This window comes from Leptodactylus fuscus, chromosome 7, assembly GCF_031893055.1.
Source record: "Leptodactylus fuscus isolate aLepFus1 chromosome 7, aLepFus1.hap2, whole genome shotgun sequence".
NCBI lineage: Eukaryota > Metazoa > Chordata > Amphibia > Anura > Leptodactylidae > Leptodactylus > Leptodactylus fuscus.
This window is the reverse complement of record NC_134271.1, coordinates 111,751,446-111,757,445: the sequence shown is the minus strand read 5'-3', so window position 1 is coordinate 111,757,445 and position 6,000 is coordinate 111,751,446. Positions and strand designations below refer to the sequence as shown.

General features: G+C 43.6%; 1 protein-coding gene across 2 annotated transcripts in view; it reads left to right on the top strand.

The window, feature by feature from the left end:
- The first annotated feature begins 1,329 nt into the window (after positions 1 to 1,329).
- Positions 1,330 to 6,000, top strand: part of MIDEAS (mitotic deacetylase associated SANT domain protein) — a 77,433-nt gene continuing 72,762 nt past the window's right edge. For both annotated transcript variants that reach the window (XM_075282822.1, XM_075282819.1), the window contains exon 1: positions 1,330 to 1,628. The gene's annotated coding sequence lies outside the window, so the exon portion shown is untranslated. The remainder of the gene's footprint in view (positions 1,629 to 6,000) is intronic.

The following is a 6,000-nucleotide window of genomic DNA, read 5'->3' as shown; positions in this document are numbered from 1 at the left end:
ATGTGTCAGATCTGAGACGTCCCCACCTGACCTGCCCCACACCTCGCCTACATTCACAGAAAGTGGCAAGTAAGATGCAAAATGGGTAATATAGCATGCAGGAAAAAGGCCAAGTGCAAAGATATGCCAGAAATGTGTCATATTAACATCCATAGATGCCAGAAAACTGGTGTTGTTGGGTTAATAAACTCCCCACATTCCGTTTTTTTGTGGTTTTGCAATGAGTTAACTAGCCATTCAGTTTTATAGGTAAAAGTTTGATCATGCAGTTTTTTAGGTGTCGATTTAATATAATTTTAACTGCATCTCAGTCACATCATATGTGTATAATTATTTGTGCACTATATGCCACTGTTATATTTATACACCTAGGAGTAGATTTTGCATTTCTAGGGGCCCCTAAAAAATTATGTTTGGAGGATCCCTAATCAAAAAACTTAGGTCATGCCCTCTTTACAGGGACTACCCCCTCTTTAAGTACAGTTTTGTCTGGTAACATGCCAGGTTCTGGATCCTGCACCCCTCCTTATTTTACACAGGACACAATATAATGCCCCTTTACTGGTCCCCACATGGTACTTTAGTGTCCGAACGTAACATGCAGAGTTCCTTGGAGACGAACAGGAGGCAGGCCTATGCTAAATTGGTGTTTGGTGAGGAAATTTTCAGCCATTACCCATTACATAATTTTAATAGGTCACCCCCAATAAAAAAAAATAAAACCACAAAATAAAAAGTATTTGGGTAGTGGAGCCACCAGCAATTCAGAATTGCAGGCTTCCCCTTGATATCACAATTGCATGGGCTGCATCATGGCCAATTCTACCCCTGTATACACTGTATCGGAGAATAGAATAGTTTGGCGGTGTCATGTATGAATTCAGGGGCTTGACGTGGCAGTAGTATAGAAACATAAAGAATATCTACCTCCTGTGTGTTAGATTGCAGAAACAGTTGCCATGGTTTGACATTACTGCTGGATAGTACATGGCAATTTAGAGGGCCTCATACTGTACATGCACAGGGGCTTCTGTTGTCTGTGTCTGCACATTTTTTTTTTTTTTTTTAAGAATTTTTTTTTACTGTAAAAGTAAACTCTGCCATACGCCCTGCAGCGGTGACAGAGGGGTCATCCTCTCCATGACTCCTATAACAAAGTGTGTGCAATAGTCAGCAAGTCAGGGCAATGCCTGCAGCACATAGAGATTCCTGTGCTTTCATTTTACCACAGGAGGAGGAGGAGGGGGAGGTGAGCTCTGAATACGAGGAAGTGACGACTCTATGGAGTTAAACAAGATAGAAAACAAGTTTTTTTTTTATGGACTGGGAGTTGTTGGCTGCAGAGACCTCTCTGATAGAAGCCGCTTAGGGTGTGGGCCCCTGTTGTGCACCACTTTGGCTGTCTGACTATTGATTCTCTGTTGCATTTGGAAAGGGATTTAGCCATTACTTCACTGTCCTGAACTTCTGCAGCTTGTGTGAAGTTTGCACAGTGCAATTGACAGGGGCAGCTGGTCCTGTGCTTGCAACACACTGAGCAGGAGGGCACAGCCAGACAGCCCAGCACTTTCTGCCCTGAGAATACACGCACTATGAGGATGACATTGGAGCTTGCACATCTCAGAAAGGTTTGTGTATTCCTTTACAACTACCTTATGGCTTCCTAAGAAGTCTCTCCAGGGACTGCGTGATCTCTGTGTAATATGTGTCATCAGGGCGATTGTGCAGCACCGACACTTTGTGGGGCTCACGTATAGAAAGTGCTTGTGGTGGGAAATATCATACTGTCTGTACATTCACATATGTACCTGCGCCATATACATACAAGCAGTAACTTATTCTTTAAAGACAAAAAATTGTATTCCTGCTGTTTTCAAGTATAAAAAATAGAAGTATTCTGTGCGACGTATTCCATATAGACGTTTCAGTAGCGTGCATTGCACCATCTGGATGTTTGTAATTGTTTTTGCTTGTAATACAAATGTTGGGTTGGTTACAATTTCCTACAGCCACTTTTTTTTTGCTATGTATTGGGATTAGATCGCACATGACTCATCTGATCTTGTCCATGTCCAAAAAGTCTGTGCACTTGTTGCCTACGCAATGCCATGTTGACATGCCTTAAAGTTATGTAAACTAAAGGAGGTGCCCAGGACTAGAATAACAAAAAATGTCTTCTCCATAGGTTACAGCTCTATTGACATATGAGGCTGAGCTGCAGTACCACACATAACCTGTAGATTGGGGTGACGCTGCCTTTCGAAAAAAGGAAACATTGATTCTAATGCTGCACAACCCATTTAGCTTAATCATTGTATCTTCATGACTGATGAAGTTATGCAAGTGTTATGAGTAATTCTATCCGGTGACATTGTGCAGGGATCTTGGAAAGGGTGAATAATTGAAGTGTTAAATATATAACAATTTTATAGGAATTTTTAATTATACAGTAGTTGGGATTTATTTGCCATAACTTAATAATGAAATATGTTGCAAGTAGCCCTGAATCCTATGGTGCAAGTGTATGTACATTACATATTTGGTTGCAGAGCTGGGGATTTCAGGCGGCTCAGCAAACACTGTCAGGGTCTGGGGTTGCTAGGTGGGGTGGAATAGACACAAAAGTCCAGTTTTTTTTTTTTTTTTTAGTCCAAAACAAAGGTAGAGTTTTTTATTTTCACTCAGAAAAGTAGTGCAGCAACAAAAGGAAACAATACAAGAATAAATCCCTGCCCGGCTAGGCTGTAACTAAACATAGAATAGGTTACCTCACCTAGAATAACAGAAGTCAAAAGCCAGTAGAATCATTCAGGACACAGCTCCAAAAAATATGACCTCTTTCTTTGACACTCCAGCCAAGCTCTGCCCAAAAATCTGCTGCTGGAGCTGGCTTCTTAAGTTCCCTTGATGAGCAGACTCTCTGCAGCTGAGTCGCTGCCGGAACATCCCCAAAGTGTGGACTGGAGGGGGGTGGAATAACAGGTCCCACTACCAACCTACCTGCCATTCCTAAAAATCCAGCCCAATACTGAGCATTTACCAAATGGCCTGACTATCCCCAGATATCTGCAGCTGGGAGAAATGAGGATTGGGCATGTTGTATTTTAATCTGCCCAGTCTTTTATTGCTCAATAGATAAATGTTGTCAAAGCCGTCTGCAGCAGCTTTTCCCTGTATATGTACATGGTTGAGTGAAATGCATATCTATAAGGAATTAATATGTAATCCTACACACAGCAGAGCTCTATGTACAGTCTTAAAGGGATTCTACCACTAAAACACATTTTTTTTCTAGGTAACACGTCGGAATAGCCTTTACAAAGGCTATTCGTCTCCTACCTTTGGATGGGCTCTCCGCCACGCCGTTCGTTCAAAATACCGGTTTATACCGGTAGGCTAATGAGTTCTCTCGCAGCGATGGGGGCGTCCCCATTGCAGCTCGAAAACCGACCGCAGCGCCACCTCTATGGTCTTCTGTATCCTCCCCTTGCTTCTTCAGCGTCCTGTCGGAGGCCTGCGCAGTACGCTCTGTTCGGCGAAGATTGCCGAACGTACTGCGCATGCGCGAAATTGCAGTGCCCGCACTATGGCTGGGACCGCAATTTCGCGCATGCGCAGTACATTCGGCAATCTTCGCCGAACAGAGCGTACTGCGCAGGCCTCCGACAGGACGCTGAAGAAGCAAGGGGAGGATACAGAAGACCATAGAGGCGGCGCTGCGGTCGGTTTTCGAGCTGCAATGGGGACGCCCCCATCGCTGTGAGAGAACTCATTAGCATACCGGTACAAACCGGTATTTTGAACGAATGGTGCGGCGGAGAGCCCATCCAAAGGTAGGAGACGAATAGCCTTTCTAAAGGCTATTCCGACGTGTTACCTAGAAAAAAATGTGTTTTAGTGGTAGAATCCCTTTAATCAAGATTTCTCAGAGTCCATGCGTATTGTGATATTATACCCTAGGGGCAATGCTTCTAGGGAAGAATACCTTTATACATATGAGCCTGCCCCTGACTAGTGTAAATTTCAGTTCTGGTGCAGGAAATCTCCCGAATCCTCTTAATAATTCTGGCACATCTGTAGCCAGTGCACACAATGTTAATACCGATGCGGGAGGTGCTGGTTTCAATAAATTTCCCTCAAATATCTTTGTATGGTTAATGACTTAAAAAACATTTAATATGTTACAGTCTATAGTTCTGGATTGTATAATCTGTTCTGTTCTTTATAGCTCCAATGTTGGCACTGAGGCCTCGTCCTTTTTGACATCTGGTTAGTTGATGGATCTTATACTTTTATTGGAATATAAACTAAAGCATATGTTTGCACCCACCCCGTCACAATCCTAGTTTATGGAGCTGAGGAGACATAGCTACTTGATATTTGGGTCAAGAGAAGGGAAAATATTGCATCAGAATCTTTTGCTAATATAAACTTTCATTTTGTCTAATAAACCTACATCTGTTTTATAGGCCATTTTCAATCCATTGCTGTTGACACACATATATTTAGGCATATATTGTATCCATTGTACCCTGCAATGTGGACATGTAGCCAAAGCAATGCTGTTGCCCCTTCTAATGGCGGGGTTCACATCTGCGCCCAGTCTCCACTTTGCAGGTTTCTGTCTTCCGCCCGAGAAACTGGACAGGAGACGGAAACCGGCAGTCAATTTTCAAACCCAAAAGTGTCCGCCCGTGAGTTGGACATGCAGAACTTTGTGTCTGGTTAAAAAAAACGGTTTCTTCGCGGAGAGGCATAAGACGCTCACGGGCGGACACTGACTGCCGGTCCTGTCCAGTTTCTTGGGCAGAAGACGGAAACCTGCAAAGCGGAGACCAGGAGCAGTTGTGAACATGCCCTTAAAGGGGCTCTATCAGCTAAATCATGCTGCTAGAGCCCCACATATGCATGCATAGCCTTTATAAAGGCTATTCAGGCACCGGTAAAGTTATATTAACCCCCCCCCCCCCCGTTTCAAAATAATAACCTAAAAAAGAATGTGCTCTACTTACGGATCGTGCACCCTGGGCGGGCATTCAGGGTGTGTCTTCATCTTCTTCCACGCCTCTTCTTTCTCCGATGTCTTCGGGTCCCGTCCTCCTCCGGCGCTTGCTCGCGGACACTGATAAAAAAAAAATGGCCTGGGCGCATGCGCAGTAGCCGTAGTAGAAGCCGCGTGCTACTGCGCATGCGCCCAAGCTTCTTTTTTTTTTTATCAGTGTCTGCGAGCAAGCGCTGGAGGAGGACGGGATCCGAAGACATCGGAGGAAGAAGATGAAGACACACCCTGAATGCCCGCGCAGCGCGCACGATCCGTAAGTAGATAACATTCTTTTTTAGGTTACTATTTTAAAACGGGGGGGGGTAGTTTAATATAACATTTACGGTGCCTGAATAGCCTTTTTAAAGGCTTATGCACGCATATGTGGGGCTCTATCAGCATAATTTTGCTGATAGAGCCCCTTTAATTTCAACACACAGTATGTTTACAGCACATTTAATGCTATTTATGGTTAAGGTTCCACATAGCGGAAAAAGGGCTGTAGGAAAAACTGTGGCGGCAACGCATTGTGGTTTTTCTTGCAGCGATTTTCACAGAAAGTCCTCAGAGGTTTCCTCTGCGGACTTTCTGCTTAATTTCTAACTATGATGAAACGTTCAACAATTCCATAGGTATAATTGACCTGCTATGGTTTCCAAAAACACAATGGTTTTGGAAACTGCAGCGAGTCCGCTGCTCGTATTTTTCTGCAATGTGTTGATGGGATTCGCTAGATTCCCATCCACTTTGCAGGAACTGCAAAACACTGCCTTTTTTTTTTGTCTATGCCATTTACGCGTTGTGGATCCCTGGCCTATATCTGTAATAGGATTTGACTCTGTGTGTGCGCATATAATATGTACATGTTAAGACCTCAAAACAGAAAGACTTCACTATTAACAACTATTTGCTATATGTCAAGGTGTCCCAATTCTCTCTACAATGCTGTAGCCATCAAT